This window comes from Taeniopygia guttata, chromosome 8, assembly GCF_048771995.1.
Source record: "Taeniopygia guttata chromosome 8, bTaeGut7.mat, whole genome shotgun sequence".
Taxonomy (NCBI): domain Eukaryota; kingdom Metazoa; phylum Chordata; class Aves; order Passeriformes; family Estrildidae; genus Taeniopygia; species Taeniopygia guttata.
This window is the reverse complement of record NC_133033.1, coordinates 3,142,083-3,159,418: the sequence shown is the minus strand read 5'-3', so window position 1 is coordinate 3,159,418 and position 17,336 is coordinate 3,142,083. Positions and strand designations below refer to the sequence as shown.

Sequence of the window (17,336 nt, the reverse complement as noted above, 5' to 3'; positions counted from 1 at the left end):
GAAGGGGGATTGCTCGGAAATTACAGACGCAGCCAAATTTCTTCCTTCCCCTTTGACAGGGCAGCGCTGATGGTTATTGTTCTTTTCTAGCTGCATTACGCTGTCCTTGATTTTTGTTTCAAGCAGTCTAATGGCATGATGTCAAATCCTGCTAATTGGTTTAGGATTAAAATGCAGGGCCACATCACTCTCTTGATTAACCAGCAGCAAAACTGCTTTTGTCTAACGATCGTTTCAGAGGAGAAAGAAAATAAAGCATATAAAGGAAGCGTCAGGCTTTTGTCAGTAAAAATACATAGGAAGCTGCTTTTTTTTTTTTTTTAAGGAAAAAAAAATTGCCACTGTGAGGCCCACTAAGTTTTGACTTGTAGCAGTTCAAAAGCAGCCCTGTGGGGAAAGATCGCTTCCTGAGGAGCAGGGACTGTGCTTTTATCCAGCATCCAGCCACTCGCTGCGCTGCACTGGAGCATCGTGCCTGGACCTGCCTGTATTTAACACACCAGTAACAAAAAATCACGGGAACATTTCAGCCCCATTTCTGGATTCTCTAACATCCAAACAATCCCAGTCCCAGCTGAGTTTGTACTGGGATAAATAACCCAGGACTGAGCAAAGGTGCTGGGAGCTGCAGGTCTAGCAGGAACCTGAGCAGGATGTAGGATGCCCTGGGCCCTGGGAATGGGCTCTGCAGCTGCAGCATCCCCCTCCACTCACCCTAAGGACTCAGAAATTAGTTCTGCATGCAGAAACAGGGTTGTGCTTGCTGGGACAGAGTTCACCTGTTGGGTAATGAGCATAAAGAGGTAGTTTTTCATGTGGATTATTGGGAGAGGAAGAGGGGAATTCATGGTTCAAATTAAAACAGTGGAAGCAACAGCAAACTACTACTTTGCTACCCCTCTGCATTAAAAATAATATGTCAACGAACCCACAAGAACACCCCCAACAATACTCAAAGATTCTCCTTACTGCACTGTTTAATCTCCTTGGCTCCTGTTTTCCCTGACCAGCTGAGGGATTTAATTTCCAGGGAATTAGACGTCCAATTCAGGGCATTGTTTTGGGAAATGTGCACACGATTTACCACACACAGTCCTGAAAGTCACCGTCAGACCCAGCACTCCCAGCACACTCCAGTCCCATCCCTGCTCTGCCGGGAGGTGAAAGGGGCTTTATGGGGAAGGTTTTGATGCATTTGGCATGTCTTTGAACCTGGCTCCCCCAAAGGGAGAGAATGAACTCAGGCGGAGAAAGAAAAAAGGAAATAAAAGGGCCCTTCCCATCTGCCCGGCTGCATTCAATGGGGAGCTTTTTAAAAGGTATAATAGAGGTTTGTGTGTTCCTGCTGAGATTTGTTCTGGTCAACTTCTCCAGGGCGCTCAGACGGGGCGGTGTGGTGTGCCCACCCTCCCCCAGCACCCTCAGAAAGAAATTACAGTTGGTTTCCTTTTTCTTTGCTAATTTTTTTCTGCTGCAAAAAGTGTATGCCCTGCACACACATTGCTCTTGCACAAAAGCGACTCGAGCCAACCCTGCTGAAAACTAATGTGGGTGTTTCTCTGGGTTTTTACCAGCAGTGCAGTAAAGCCTGGTGTTCCCAAGCATGGCACTGAGGCATCCAACCCACAAATATCCCTAGAGGATCCAGCCCAGGTTTTCCTAGAGAGCATCTCTGGGACAGTGGGGATAGGGAGCATCCGAGGGCTCAGCCCAGTTTTCCAGCATCCCGTTGTGGAGGTAAATCAACAGCACATTGGCTGTACTCCAGAAGTTGTTCTGCTCTTTATTGTGCTCTGTGACTTGTTGGTGTGATTATTAAAAGCCAGGTCGGCTGCAAAGCTGATTTTTTAAATGCACTTCTGGCCCCAGAGCAGACAGGATGACATTTAACAACAGCAAGCGTTCAAGAAGGGGCCCTGTGTCAGCACCCAACAGGTACAGAAACGCCTGAGAAGTTCTTGGCTGTCATGAGCAGCTTTCTGCTTTGCAAACTATGATAGAAAGAGTGGAAATACGCTTTGTGTGCTTTTCCCTGACTCTGGGACTCCAAAGCAGGAAGATGAGAACATCCTGCACACATGTTAATTAGTCATTCCTTAAAACCAAATGTCACAGCACTCATATTTAATTCCAAGAACAGACTGATGAATATGTACGTATAGTTATATTTCATTTACATACTCTGGGATTTGTTAAGAGACGCCTAATAAAACCATCTAAAATGAATTAGATGTTCTCCTAACAACATTTATTTTGAATTCACGTATATCAGAGAAACATTCCCAATACTGCAATAGGGGATTTTCGTAGATATAAAATACATATATTGCATTTCATAAATGAAGATAGGGAGTTAAAGTAGCCACCCTCTGAATGGGATTGGATTTTTGAACACATGAAATGGAGCTTGATGGTCAGGGGAAGCAGTGATTGGGGTTGTAGGAGCCCAGAGAAGATGAAATTCAGCACCCAGAACACTGTAAGAAAGTGTCCATGTGAGGAAAATATTAAAGGAAATTAATTCACTCCTCAAAGCCAGCAAGAAAAGAAAATCTCCATGAGACATTTGCATCCTCTTATTTTCAATTTCCCAGTTCTATATCTAATACTTTTTGAAATTTATTTTTTCCTTTACTCAGAGCCCCTGCCCTTGGAAGGGGGTACCTCCAGGTAGCTGCACTCAAAAAAGCCCTTCCAGCCCAAGAGGCCCTTCAGGGATTTTTTTCCCTTTTCAAACTAAACTAGTTTATAGGAAAACCCCCGCGGTTTGGTTTTGTGTTTTGTTCTTCCCCCTCTAACTGCCCTGCACCCTGTGAGCTCCCGGGGAGCACAAAAGCGTGTCCTGGCGGGCACATCACCGGCTCCACAGGTCGTGCCGCGGGAATTCAGCTCACACTCCCGCGGATATGCGAGTCTGGAACAAATCTGCCTCACCCGCCTGCCTTGGCCGGCCTCCGTAGGGCTAAGAGAGGTGGAAGGCAGTAAAATCTCCTTTCAGTCTATAAAAATCTACAGAGATATTTGGAATGTGCAGAGGGAGCAGATCTCCCGGGTAAAGCGGAGCAATGATTAAAATAGTCACTTTTCTGACTGTAATCGCTATTTAAATACTGCAGCTTTTGTTTGCAGAATGGCTTTGGTTTATATTCTAGTGACAGTCACACAACTCCAGGGGTTGTTTTTGGAGTAAGTGGCAAAAACATGTGGTTTGAATTTGAAGTCTTAAAGTTAAAGGATCGACGTTTCTCCAGCAAAGATATTGCCAGTGTCTCTATGAGTCATAATTTTAAATCATCAGGAACCTGAACTCCTCATTAAATGATTAAAGGGAACAGTAATGAAAAAGCTAAAATAAAGGATAAATATACAGCCATAGAAACAGGAACGTGTATTTTCAAAGAAGAAAAAAATACTACCATCCTGACAAAGGGCAATAAATTTATCAAACTAACTCACTTTTTTTTTTTTTTTTCAGTCGAGAATATAATCTTATTAAAGAAACAAATTTCAGATGGCAAGGTAAGATTACAGCTCTTCTAGACTAGGACTAGAGTTTTCCCATAAACAGGTTATTGCTGTGGGTTCTGGTCATAATTAACTCTGTATTTATGCCCCACTTTCTGAGAATAAAATGATCCCCGAGACCAAGTGCTTGATAGTGAAGTTTCCTGTTGGACTATCAAGCTTGTTGCTCTCTACGAGCTCCATGTTTGTGTTTTCCCCAGTAGTCATGGCCTCAACTCAGCTCTCCCACACCTGACCTCATTCCCTTCTCCCCTCCCAAAACTGAGAGTGGGACATGCAGACCAGAGCAGGGCTGGGTTTTGCAGACCAGCATCTGTATGCAAGAGAGAGGAGCAAAGATAACCCCACTCTGTGTAAAAACATACCTCAGCTGAGCTGCGTTTTCCTTCTACAGGGGCTGCCCAGTTCTCCAAACTCATTCTGACCAGTTTCAGTGGAATGGGAATGATTGTGGTTATCAGAGATGGTGCTTGTTGGAAATCTCGGCACATTGTGTTTACAAGGAATTGCACAGGGTGGGTTGCAGTTTTGCTCCTTCAGTGCCTGATTTGAAGAAAATATGTGAAAAAAACAAATAAACAAAATATTTAAAAAAATAGGTGAGTGTATTGACTGAGGCATTACGTAGCATAAATAAATATAAATACATGAGGCTCGCTGCCTGACTGTATCGATACATTGGCAAGAATTCAAGGGTTATATTTGCAATGCAGAAAATAATCCAGTGAGTCATCTTCCCCACGCTTTGGCTTGCCATCCTCTCCCATTTTCGCTTTGACCCGGGAGGGCACAGCACACAGCCTGAAAATAGGCAGTGGGATGATGTGGCGTGGCCGCACCGCTCCGCTCCGCGCGGGAAACGCCCAATCCCATCCGCAGGCAAATGGGAGGGATGCTCAGGAAAAGTCTGAAAAATGCTGCTGTCACAGGCATTCTCATGCTTTTCTTTGATCTGCATTCCACCAGCCAAGGGAAATGAGTATATAAGAATAATCCCCCCAAAATAGGTGATAATAATAATAATAGTGTTGATGACGATGATGATAATAATAAAATAATGACACATAGAAACACACCACTCAAAGTTGCTGCATTTTTAGTCCACAGGTCCATAGACTTATAACTGAATCACAAACAAAATTAGAACAGGAGACTGGAGGCACACAGTTTAAATACAAAAATGAAATTTTGGATTGTAACATTTGCAAATGTGAAAATAGGATTCAGTCTTAGGCTCCACTACAGATGACTCCACCATGACAGCTTGGCAAATTGAATCAGTGACTTACCTCCCCAAAACAGCTCTTTTCTAGCAGATTTCCAGGGCCAGGCAAGTGGTTGTGGTCTGGCTGAAAGTGTCTTAATGCAAATGGCCAAGGTGGGCACCTGAGAGCAGAGACCAGCACCTGGGTCACCAAACTCTTTCCTGATGACTTCCCAGGGCTCTGCTCTCCCACTTGCATTAGATGCTGCTTTTGAAGGGGACGGGGCTTTTCCACTGTGTCTCCCTGGTCACTGAGTGGTGTGGCAGGTGCTGCACCAATCCCCAAATCTGGTCCTGCAATCACATTGTGCAACCCAGCTGGAGATGCCCTCCCCTCCCTCATCTCCCTAAACACGGAATGCAATCCCCAGGAGAGAGTCTGTGCTCATGTTTAATCTGCTGCTTTCCTGGGGAAGGAATCTGACAGTTGTGATCCATCCTGTTCTGTTCCTCCACTACTGAGCACCAAATCCTGACTCCTATGAGCACAAGCTGCTGGTCAGGTCAAAGGAACTTTGAACTTACAAATATTAAAAAAAAAGAGAAAAAAACCAAATACATGGATATACACACATATAATATCTAGACACAGATGCACTAGATTATAAGCAAAAATTACCTAAACCCCCGTGGTTCTAACCATAGTAATACACAGTAGTAGTAATGCATTGATATTTCATTTCCAAGGACCCAAGGCATAATTTAGAGGAAGGATTCTTAAGAGTACAGCACCTAGCTTAAAAACAGGTAATTTCCTTTCATCCCACCATTCTCCTGTCCTTACCCAAGCCTTGCTACTTCATATAAGCTATAGAACCCTTCACAAACTACCAACATACTGTATTCCTATTTAAGATATTGGCTACACTAAGTTTTTATGCAGCTTTTGATCCCCAGTCCTAAAGCATCCATATGAGGGGGCCTTAAAAACAGGTGGATATGTTTGCAAGAGCGAGTTTTCTCCCCCATCCTGCCATCTCTCATCTTGCCATCTTTCATCTTACTTCATGGATTTTTCCATTAAAAGAATCGAGCATTAAAAAAAAAAAAAAATGATTGAAGTCTTAAGACCTATGTATTAATATACTTCTTTTTTTTTCTTTTGCACATTGGAAGGAGTTATCTCAGAGATGCATCAGAATGTGGCTGTCTCTTATTTTATCTTCTCAATCCAACAGCCTGGCAGAGGCACACACGGAACACGGTGACCAAGGGCTTGGTTAAGGATGTAGGAGAATGTTCCCTTTTTTCTCTGCATCCATCCACACACAAATCATATGTACAACATGGGTGCCTGCTAAGCAATGGATTCAGCACATTCACTAAAGAGATTGTTTCCTTAATAATTCCTCCAACTGTGGGAAAACAACCGAGCACTCAGTCCAGAGGCATCCCCAGGGTCAATGTGGTTTTGTTCTGTCCTGTCCTTGGAATATTTGTGCTTTGCAAGTCCCTGGAAAGAGGGATGCTCGTGCAGCAGCATAAACCCTTTTGGTGTGCTACCACGTGCCTTCCCTTGGACAATTTGTATAACAGAGGAGCTACAAAGAGGCAATATGTTTGGAATGGCTGATAGAGGAATTGCTCATATAGGCAAAACATAACATTTTTAATCCCATCCTCATTTAATTTTTTAAGCAAAATAAATGATCCCTGTATCTTGGCATATGCGTCACATTGAAATGGAGCCATTACTCTGGGCAGCTTTTTCACAATGTCTTGCATAATGTGGTATGAAAATCATGTACAGCTCCTGTGTTTGTATCTCAGAAGGAAAATAAAAGGCAGTTAAATTACAATGCAAGAATTAAGCTATGAATGGATGTTGCACTCAAGAAGTCTAATGATTAAGAGGGGGAAATTACAAGATTTTTTTTTTTCCTCTTCTAGATATTTTATCTCTGCAACAAGCTCAACCGTCAAATGTTTCGAGAGAGGTCAAAACTAGTCTATCTGTCTTTTTTATGTGAGTTTGTGAAAGGAATATCTCTGTGTGGAGTTGTACAGGAATTGACACGATAAACCTAAATGGCTCCTTTACAACTGTTAGGGTTTTCTGTAAACACATGCTGTCCTGCCAGCCAACCAGCTTCAAACCCGGGTGCTGAGCACAGCAGATGGTCTATCCTGCCGATACACACACTACTAATTCATATTTCAATACACAGCTTTGCTGCCTAAACCAAGCCACTGCCTCTTGAAAAGTTTTAAAACTCCCCATAACTGGTAATTTTGGGGAGGTTAATTGTGAAGACAGGGGAAGGCTACAAAGAGGAGGTTGCTGGCTCTCATGGGAATGGACATTTTGGGGATGCTTGCTGCAGAGTTGCAGACACGAGTCCTGCCAAAGGGAAACTATGGCATGGCTGTGCTGCATTAATAGGGGAATAAATAAACCCAGAGAAATCAGCCCTGCAGAACAGAAAAGGTAAGCAGCAATGAAAAATAGGGCTACTGGCAGCATAGTGGTCACAACACCTTGCTATTGGCATGGCCATGTCAGAGGAGGATTTTTACGGGAAGGCAGGTTTTTGGGAGGGATGAAGGATAATGCAGCAATTTAAACAGCTGCCTTGACCCTTACTGCACCAGCTCTGCAACTGCTGCTATGTGCAGGAACATATTATGGCATCTACACTTAATGTAAAAACCCTTGACTAAATCAGTTTCCTCTCTCATCTCCTGCAACAACCAGCTATCACCTCACAGGTTTGGGTAAGATGGTGCAGTACAGGATCATCATCTTTCTACTGGGCTGCCAGAGCAGGGTGTGAAGGGAAAATTGTTATTTCACCGTGAAAAATAAAGGAGCAGGGGAAAATGCAGGGTCGTGGGGCTTTAGGAGGCAGGGTAGCAGGTTTATGGAGCTGAAGGTACCATGGACATCATAGTGTGCAGTACCTTGGGCACATCATCTCAGGGCCTGTCACTGTGTTCTGTGGCCAGGGCATTCTGATGTCACCAACCAGTGACTCTGAGTGTGAACTGGGAGCATCCACTGGTGAGCCATGGACCACTGCTGCTCCTGATGGAGGAGGACACAGGAGACACATCCTATACACTTCCACAAGTGCCTGAAGATAGATGTTCCATGCACTTGGCCTGGAGCCCCCACACTGGTGTATTAACTTCTCTACATTGCAGATAATTGCTTACACCAGAAAGAAAAAATAAAGCTAAAGCCCCGAAGGAGCAGTGATCCTCAGTATTAATAACCCCTCTCATTGCAAGGGGATTGCTGCTTGAATTCCCTTTGCTGAGGTTTTATCAAATGCTGTACCTCCTCCACTGAGCTGTGATCAGCTGGGTGACTTCATCAGGTTCAACACTAAGTAGGAGCAGAACCTCCTTTGAAAATTCATTTAATCTTTCTCCCAAAGGAGAAATTAAAATTAATATTAATTTTCTCTTTTTACTTCAATTTAGCTACTTCTCTTCCAGAAACTAAACTATAGAGGTGTTCCCAAATCCACAGGTTTTTTTTTTTTCTGTGGTTGTAACAGAGAATGAACAGTTCTGATAAATTTCTTAGAGGGGAAAACAGGGAGAATTCTCCCCCTAAGAGGGGGAGAACAGCCATTGTTGTCATACTATATTTTGGCTTTCCTTGGTTAAAGAGTCTCAGAAGTATAATTGTGTTTATCCTTAAAACAACCCCCATCCCAAAAAAACCCAAAAAAACCCTCTAATTTTGAAATCTTGTATATCGTTAAAGAATAGAAAATTAAAATCAGGAATTGCTGCAGAAGTCATTCACACTGTAAATAAAGAGAACATAAATCAGCAGAGAGACAGAGTCTTACAACTTAATGACTAATTAAAAAATACTAGTATGCAATTAAGGAGTGTCCTTTGATAAACATGCTGTGCTACATGAGTTAGCTCTATGCAGACACACAGCATTGCAATAATTTATTATTTTTATATCCTAGGCATAAATGCATGGCATGTGTGCGTGTGTATTATATTGATGCAAGATAACGTGCAGGGCTTTGTGTGTTGCCATTTGAAATGAAAAATCTACTTACTATAAATCAGATAACCCCTTCCATTTAGATTTAAACCTTCTCCTTAGCACACCTACTGCCAAGCTGTGGGCAAAAGGCACAGGAGGCATTTCCAGAGGGAAAAGTGGAAGCTAATGAGGAACAGCCACCTGTCTGCACCCTTTTTGTGAGGTTTTGCAAGGCTCTTGGTCCATGGGATAGGAGTCATTGCAAATGGCAGTGGCACTATTTCTAATGGATAAGGGGTCTTGCTTTTCCGACTTTCTTTTGGTCACCTGAACCATTTTCAAAGTCTTCTAAACGAGACTTATTCCCATTACACACATCCAGCTGCAAACCAAATCCTGCCACTTGCAGTCTTTCCCCACATCCAACAGCTTCTCTCTGTGCCTCAGCTGAAGGCAGATGACAGACAGCACTACTCACATTTTGGGTTCCTGAGACCAGGATACTTAACCCCACGAATGGCATGAACCATATTGCTGAAGAAGACCTAGAACAGAGCAGGTGGGTGATAATAAGATGGATTGATCAGACAAAAGATGAGCAGCAAAGCAACACAAGCTCAACGTGCCATCCCTCAGAGCTTATCTCATTTCTCCTGCAGCCAGGCTGTTTAGATCAGGAATACATTTTCTGAAATTCTCCTCCTTTCTTACTTTCTGGAAGATCCTCCCAGAAATTCTTGGCTCTCTGCAAGCCATGGGGGGGTCTTGGGGTGCCACTCAGGTGGACAAGTGGCTGCGCTCCCGCCTGGAGGCAGAAACCACAGCAGCAAAAAAAAAACAGATTTCACGAGAAGAGCAGGGGAGGGAGGGGATGAACAAAAAAAAAAGGGAATGTGTTAGTTAACTTCGTGTGGTTGTTCGAGCCACTTCCTGACACCCGAGCGAGTCATCTGAATTTAACACATTTCTCTTTTGCATTTTGCAGCTCACCTTTAAGAGAGCACAAGGCGGAGGAGGTGGGAATATATGGACTTCAGCCCTTCCCATCCGTTTCCCCCTGTTACTTTCAAAGATTTTCTATTTAGAAAGGAAGGCTTTTTTTTTCCTGCTGTTCATACATTACACATACTTCCCAGCCAAAATATCTTGCTTGTATATTTTTTTAATTTAACCTACATTACTCAAAATTGCTCTAAGAATAATTAAAGAGAATTACTTTCCCCGTCTCTTTGATTTACCTGAGATTTTATTTCTGAAGAGTGTTTTAAGAAAAACCATTAAAAAATGGAGAGATTAACAATTACAGAAAAAAAAACAATCCCACATCCTCCTTCTTGTCTGAATCTAATGAAAACGTTTGAACTGCATGGATATTTATCCTTATGAAAAACATATGAACAAAACAAAACCCCCAGTATTCTGGTGAGATTCTGTAAACAGGACAAAACATTAACTGCGGAAATATATCATTTAAGACCTTTATTTCCTTCTAGCTCTTTCCAGGCACCAAACGAGCTTTGCATGCAGATTTCGTTTCAGCTGGGTGGACTCATTCTCATAACTATTCTCCAAAGCCCAAGCTCTGAGGTCAGCCCTGCTCTTTCTGCAATGGGATAAATATTAACAAGTGTGACTAACCCATTCCTTGCGCCCTTCTTAAATTTTCCAGAGTGTGTCAGCAAGCATGAAAGCCAGAGATCAAAAAAGGCAAGGGTTTTATTGTTGGAACCAGATGGGAACAGGGATGCAATATAGGCGAAGTCCCAGCACCTCGGAGAAGTTGGTTTATAACAACATCAATAAAAAATGAAGGAATTACTGGGCTACAAGAAAATGACCTTGTTCTCCTGCTCAAAAATGAGTCAGTTTTCACTTGACCCCTGCAATAATGTTTTACAAGGGCTGGATCAATTCCCCAGGAGCAAACCTGGCCTTTCCCTGTGGGTCCCAAAAGACCCAGGAGGGGACAGAGGTGGGGGAGAAGGTGTAATATAGCTCAGTGCCTCCTGGGCAGAGGTGACAGGGCTGTGGTGGCCTCAAGGGCTCAGGCTCACTCCTGTTTGTCTCTGCACAGCTTCTGCTTATGAAGTTTCATGGATAATCTTCCCCCCTCCCATGCAATGCATCCTGCTGTGACCCAGCCTGCCCCCTGGGATGGAGTTTGTGAGACCAAGACAAGTGGTTATATCACTCACATGTTTCTAGGGGGGAAACTCTTAGTTTAACAAATCTGGTGTTCAATAAAGCACCTCAAGATTCTTATTACAAGTGCAGTTTGATCCATGCAGCAGCAGCAATGCAGAGCCCAGTTTGGAGAGGAATTGGGACACAGGAGCCAAGCAGTTTTGTACATAATCAGTTAAATGACAAGAGAGAAGTGGATTGCACTTCTGGTGAGCAGAGCATTGGGAAGGGAGGGAAAGAAACCATGGAGGGTTGGGAATTTAAAGGCATCTATCACACAGCTTCCCAAAACTGGACAAATCCTGCAGACATGAGGAGAGCACAGAGCCTCTGTACACACTGCTCATACCAAAAATTTGTCAAAACCAGATTGCAGCCTTGAGAATATCCCTGCTCAAAGTCAGGTCTAGTCCTGACAAACCCAAGGAAAATTAAAAGCCAACTGAAAAAAAAAACCCAAACCACCAGAAATGATGAGCAGAGTATTAAATCCTGAAAGAGGTTTTATTCACATGATCAACCAGAATCTGGGCCCATGTGATTCAGAGTTGTTCCCTCATAATGCACAGGCCTCTTGCTTTCCAGAATGTGTTTAATTCTCCTATGCATTCCCTCAAATGAAAGGTATGCTCCACATTTCAGCACCTCTGTTGCATCTACTCCACTGAGCCCACAAGAAATCATCTCACTCACTTTGTTTCCACACCTGGCTTTCCTCTCCTCCAGGATGTCAAACTGCAGAGCAGAATACACCCAAGAACATACACTTTTCTTCCTCCATCTCTTGAAGCACTTTAGCTCGAAAACCAGCAATTTTTGAGGTTACTGGGTTTGCAGATTATAAGAAGAAAAAGAAGGTACCTGAATTGTGGTCCTGACTTAGTTCCTGTTCCACAGTCTTGTTCCACCCTGGTGCAGTGATAGCCAGAGCTTCCAAGGGCATGAAGGGAACTCGAAAAGAAAGGAGGAAAAGGCAACATTTAGTGATTCCTTATCTCATAGCCTGTGATATCTGCCATGGCTTGACAGAACATGTGAAAACCCCCTGCAGACACTGTACAGGAGAGGTGGGCCTGTCCAGATGTGACACTAATGAAAGCAAGCCTCCTACCCAAACCCTAGATTGAAAGAAAGCCCTTATGTTTTTCCAGCATAGGAAATATTTGGATTTGTTTTTTTTTTACTCAGTGGCTCCTGATGTCCTAAAAATTCATGTGTGTAAATGCCAGACACCCAGCTGAGTCCAAGGAGAGTCATGAAGGAGCCACCAGCAAATCAGTGCCCACTGTTCTGCCGAGGTCACCATCTCCATGGCACGGCAGTGACTTTCCCTGCAGCAATGCCAAGGGAGCCCTGCAGGAGAGGCCATAAGGAAAAGTCCCAGGAAACTTTGCAACTTGCATAACTTCTAAACTTTGCCCAATTAAACTGTGGTTCCATTAAGCTTTCCTTTAGCTGGCAAAGGACTGGCTGAGTTATTATGGGGAACAGCCCCAGGCAATTAAAAGCAAGAGCAACATTACAAATCTACAATTTGGTAGACAAAAATCCTTTGCAAAAGACACAAACTTACAGAGTTATAGCTTACCCAAATGGGGAAAACCAAATTAAATGAAAAAACATATTGTATATTATCTTATTATCTTAATTTATATATGAGATTTTAGACAGTTCCAGATTTCTGGATTAAATACAATACCATGTGGCTCCATTAAGCCTCACTGGCCTTTTAGAATATTATTGAAAGAAATAATATATAACAGTTTGAAAGGTTTTTGGATGCTTGGTGGCATCATTATGCAATTTATTAATATGTGGGCAGTGTGACTAATGCCTCTGAGGATGTATTTTTAGTTTCAAAAATAAAATTTATAAAAAAGAAAAGTGTGCTGGGGGGGCCAAGAAGGAAAAGCAGCTACAACTGGGTTTGTGCTGGAGGCATGTGATGGCATCCCTCATTCTGTCTGTCCTTCCACACACCCAGTGCCCAGAGCAGCCCTTCTCCTTTCACTTATGCCATTCCCAAAGGGGCCCAGAGGCTCCAACTATTGCAATTTGGTAGAATTTAGATATTTAGCTTCATTTCTGGCATCTTTCCTCCATTTTTAAGGCTGAAAGGGACAATTCAGATCATCTAGTTTAACGCTCAATATAAATCCCCAAGAAAATAATTTCACACATTCACTCGCTAATTGAGCCTACTACTATATGTTTCACCAGTCATCTGGGCTGGCCTCCAGTTCTGATTTCAAGATGCAAAAGGATGACAAATCCCCTGCCCCCTTCAACAGTCTGCCCCCTCTCCCTTCCCAATCTCTCAATTTTGCCTGTCTTAAATTTCCAGCCATTGCATCTCATTATGTTTTCCCCCTATTAGACTATAAAGCCCTTTTTGTACACAGTATTTTTTCCTCCAAAAGCATTTTCTGCCCAGAGTCAGGGCACTGCTTGATCTGCTTTTTTTTTTTTTTTTTTGCTAAGTGCACCAAATGGAGCACCTTAAGCCTCTCTCTGCAAGATTTCTTTTTCCAACCCTCAAATCATCCCTGTAAAACTGTACCATAGGCTGAGAGTTTACAGCCTTCATCATGAAGCCGAGTCCCTGAATCTCAGGTTAATAAACTCTCTATTTTTTAATAAGGCTTCTGTGAAATGACCAGAAATAGTCCCACAGGTTGTGTTATTTGGAGGTAACTATTTCCACATGGGCTGGAGGTACAGCCCTGGGAGCAAAGCCTGGGGAGAGCAGTAGGAGAGTTCTTTACCCTTTTCTGCAGCCATTTTTAGCACTCTTCCAAGTTGCATTTCAAAACCCAGGATTTTTCTGGAAAGGCTCATCCTGGTGGACATTTCCTGGACCACTAGGAAGAAGATGAACAATTTTACCTCCCCATGTACACAGAGAAACCAGCTCCTGAGAAAGTTGCTTCTCTCAGCACAAAACCCTCCCTGTACTCAACAGCACTGGGAGCCCCATCTCCATCAGGAGCAGAGGCACTGACAGGTCTTGGCACATCTCAGTTCCCAAACCCCTCCTTTCCCAGGCTCAAAGAGATCTAGAAAATCTCTAAGACATCACCAGAGCCCCTCCTTCCCCAAAATTAATAGGATTAAGAATAAACCCTGGGGTTTTTCTTTCCCTCTTTTTCCCCAGCGTTGGAGTCCATGCTTTGAAGCTGCTTCTTCCCACTCTTAATTGGTTTATTTTCTGCTTATTAAATGACAGTGGAGTTTCACAGGAAGCTTGGCTCTAGATCATTGGAGAAAACTTTCCAATATTGCCAAAAATACATTGAAACGACAAGACATGGTGAGTTCTAGACAGTCTCCTCAGGCGCCAGAGCTACAGCTCACTGTTCCACAGAATCTGGATGACATAATACTCCACTTTTTCATCCGTCCTGTTTGACTTGGATGTGAGATTATACACCAAATGAGGAGTTTGAAAGAAGTGCCAGCTCAGTTCCATTTGGCCTGGCCTTTATATACCCCACAGGGACAAACCTGCTGTTCTGAACTGAGACAAAAAAATTCAGAGTCAATCATAAGTGATAAAATATCTGAGCGAGGTCAGTGCCACTTTTAGACTTGTCTTCTTCACTTGATTTTTTTGACTCTCTGTTGCTCAGCTTTACTCCCAGTGCTAATGATTAAAATCCTTCAAGACAGGCCATTCACTCCAGGCCATTTTCTACTTCCCAAACTTGCCTACACATGCTATGAAATCTTCCTGTGACTTAAGAGCTCCCCTAACCTACTTTCACTATTTGGTTTCAAACAAATCTTTTGTTCCCCTCTCTGATGAAAGACCACCAGTTTAAATGCAAATGTGAGTAGGCATTACAACTAGAGCAAACCAGCTAATAAACCCTCCAAACCAGTTAATATGACCCTCCTTTCCAGCTGTGAATTGTCCACAAAGAACATATGGAACATCTGGATTAGAAGAACATGCCACTGATTAGTGACTCGGCATCCCACTACTGGTGTTACACCCAAAAAGTAATGCAGGCTTGTGCAAGCAGCCTGCAAAATCTATTAGATTTACAGGAGATTTTGAATTCTGGTGTAAAATGAAAAATTTCCACATGGCAAGCAGAATTGCTCCAGTATTCTCAAAAATATCTGTGCTAGGGAAAGCCTAAAAGCCTGGTTTTATTGTGGAAGCAGGCAGGAATGGGTCAAAAATGCAAAGAGGCTTGCATGCAAAGCAAATACAAATAATATTTGAAAGGAAAGAACATTAGTGGATGTTTCCTAATGGTCACCATTCACCCTGGTCATTTTTTGCACTCCACTTGCCAAAGGCATAAGGTTTTAATTTATAGTCAATGTAATGTTTGTAGTTTCATCTACTTGAACAATTCTTTAGGGAATGGTTGCAATAGCTATATTCTGGGTTTAAATTGCATTTATTTTTTTTTTTTTAACTAGAACAGAATCTTACCAAGGAGTGAAGCTGGAAAGGATAAAATTAGATTCCTGAACCTTCATCTCGTTTTAGAAACAGACATGAAAAAAACTGCATCCAGTTTTGTTAAATATTTTTTCCACATCTGGTGTTCAGTCAAAACCATAAGAAAAGTGCTGGAAATCTCACAAGAAGGCTCGTACTCTTGTGATTTCCAGTCCAATTTTTGCAGCCACAGGAGATCTGTATAGTTCAGATAAGAATCTGAAGCAGAAGCCAAACCCAAACTGTGAACCTCCTGAGGCTCACCCCACCCACAACAGCTTATGTCTTTACCCATCATTTGCAGCAGATGTTCTCCCAAATTCTCCAGTGAGATAAATTCCATTAAAAGTTTCAGGAGAAAGATTATAAGATACATACAATACCAAATAAAAGTGTCCAGAGGAGCTCATCATGGCCCATTAAACTATTGTTAAAGACCTTCATCCAGCAACATCTATTGATTAGAGCAGTTTGTTTCTCCTTAGGACTTATTTTTCCATGCTGAGCTTTGGGGGCTTTTTGATCTAAAGGCCACTGACGTCAAAGAGAGCATTTCCATTGTCTTCAGCGGGCTCCAGATCAAGCCCTTGACAAGCTGGTTCCCCCATAGGTCAGTTGGAGAGTGGGTTTCTGCCAGCAGATTGTCCCTAGAACATTTCACTGTAGATTTACAATCTTTATAACATTTTTAAATGAAGTTCTATAGTTAGATTCATATGGTAAATCATAAATTACAGCAGACTCTGCAAGCTTGGGTTTGAGAGTTAGGATTTTTTTTTTTTTCATTTTGCTCTCGGGAAACATATAGCTTTTTTCCATAGGAACTTTTCTCCAAATGCTAATTTTACCTGTTTTCTTCCATTTTTTTTTTTCTCAACATGTGCCTTTTCACTGCCAAACTCCTCTGAGGAAGGTTGTGCCTGTGGCAGTGTTGGCGATGTGGGCAGGCAGGGACTCACCATCCTCTGTCTTGATGTTTGTTGGAAGGGCAGGAGGTGTTTTTGGGCTCTGCCTGGTACCAGACTAGTGAAAAAAGGAAAGCAAGCCAAGAGTTTCAGAGTACTTTTCCCTTTTAAGGTGTATTTAAAGTTGAAGGAACATCTTATGTGCAACTCTCCCATCAATCCCTTGAGGGATAAATCCCTGGAGCAAGAGATAATCCTGATGCAGAGCCTTGCCCACATGAACAGTGGTGCTAACTGGGGCCTCGAGCATCTCAACACTTGCTGCAGTGGCCAAGCCATATGAGAGCAGGACACAAGGCACAGTCCTCGGAAACTCACGTCCTAATTCAGATTCTCCTTCTCCAGAGCCTAAATTTAAGAATTCAAGCAGCATTACTAGGCCCATCTGCAAAGTGAGAGCAATAATCCCACAATGCCTTCACAGAAACACTGCGAGGCCATGAACTCTCTCTACACAGAGTAGTACTGTTCAGTAGTAAATGAAATCTGTTTTCACTTCCAAGGCTATGGCATAAATTACTATAGGCAGAAATCCAGCCTAGCAGGCAATGAACTGGATGGGGCCCACTCAGTTCCTTCCATCTTTAGCTTTGATTTTCATTGTTCTGTTTCATTAATAGAATCTCCTTTTTGTTTTCTTTTTTCCCTCCCCCCCACTGTAATTTTTCTAAGTTGCTAATTTGCCAGCAGAAAGAACAGCCTCAAAATTGTATACCAGCTCCTCCAAAGCACCCACAAGAATCTGAACAGTTTTTAGCAGACTCAGCATTTTCCTCTTTACTTCACAGCACTGGTGTATATATAGAAAAAGAGACTGAAGAAAGTCTGTTGTTGTGTTTGCACTGGGGGGCCATAATCTGGCCACTTGTTTTCTGCTTAAAATACATTGCACTCTGCAGAGATTGTCCTTAAAATCAGGGTTATCCTCCCAAGTCAATGGGACTGTTATAATTGGCACCACAGGTTTTGAAGGACATAAATATGACC

General features: G+C 42.6%; 1 long non-coding RNA gene across 3 annotated transcripts in view; it reads right to left on the bottom strand.

The window, feature by feature from the left end:
* Positions 1-16,982, bottom strand: part of LOC115496127 (uncharacterized) — a 48,429-nt gene extending 31,447 nt beyond the window's left edge. The window contains exons 1-3 of one of the 3 annotated variants that reach the window (XR_012057097.1): positions 11,790-16,982; positions 9,223-9,289; positions 3,891-4,068 (exon numbers count right to left, since the gene is read on the bottom strand). This is a non-coding gene — a long non-coding RNA (uncharacterized lncRNA). Of the gene's footprint in view, positions 1-3,890; positions 4,069-4,814; positions 5,008-9,222; positions 9,290-11,789 lie in introns of those variants that run through there. The other 2 variants (XR_012057096.1, XR_012057098.1) reach the window with 2 other exon arrangements.
* Positions 16,983-17,336: the final 354 nt, after the last annotated feature.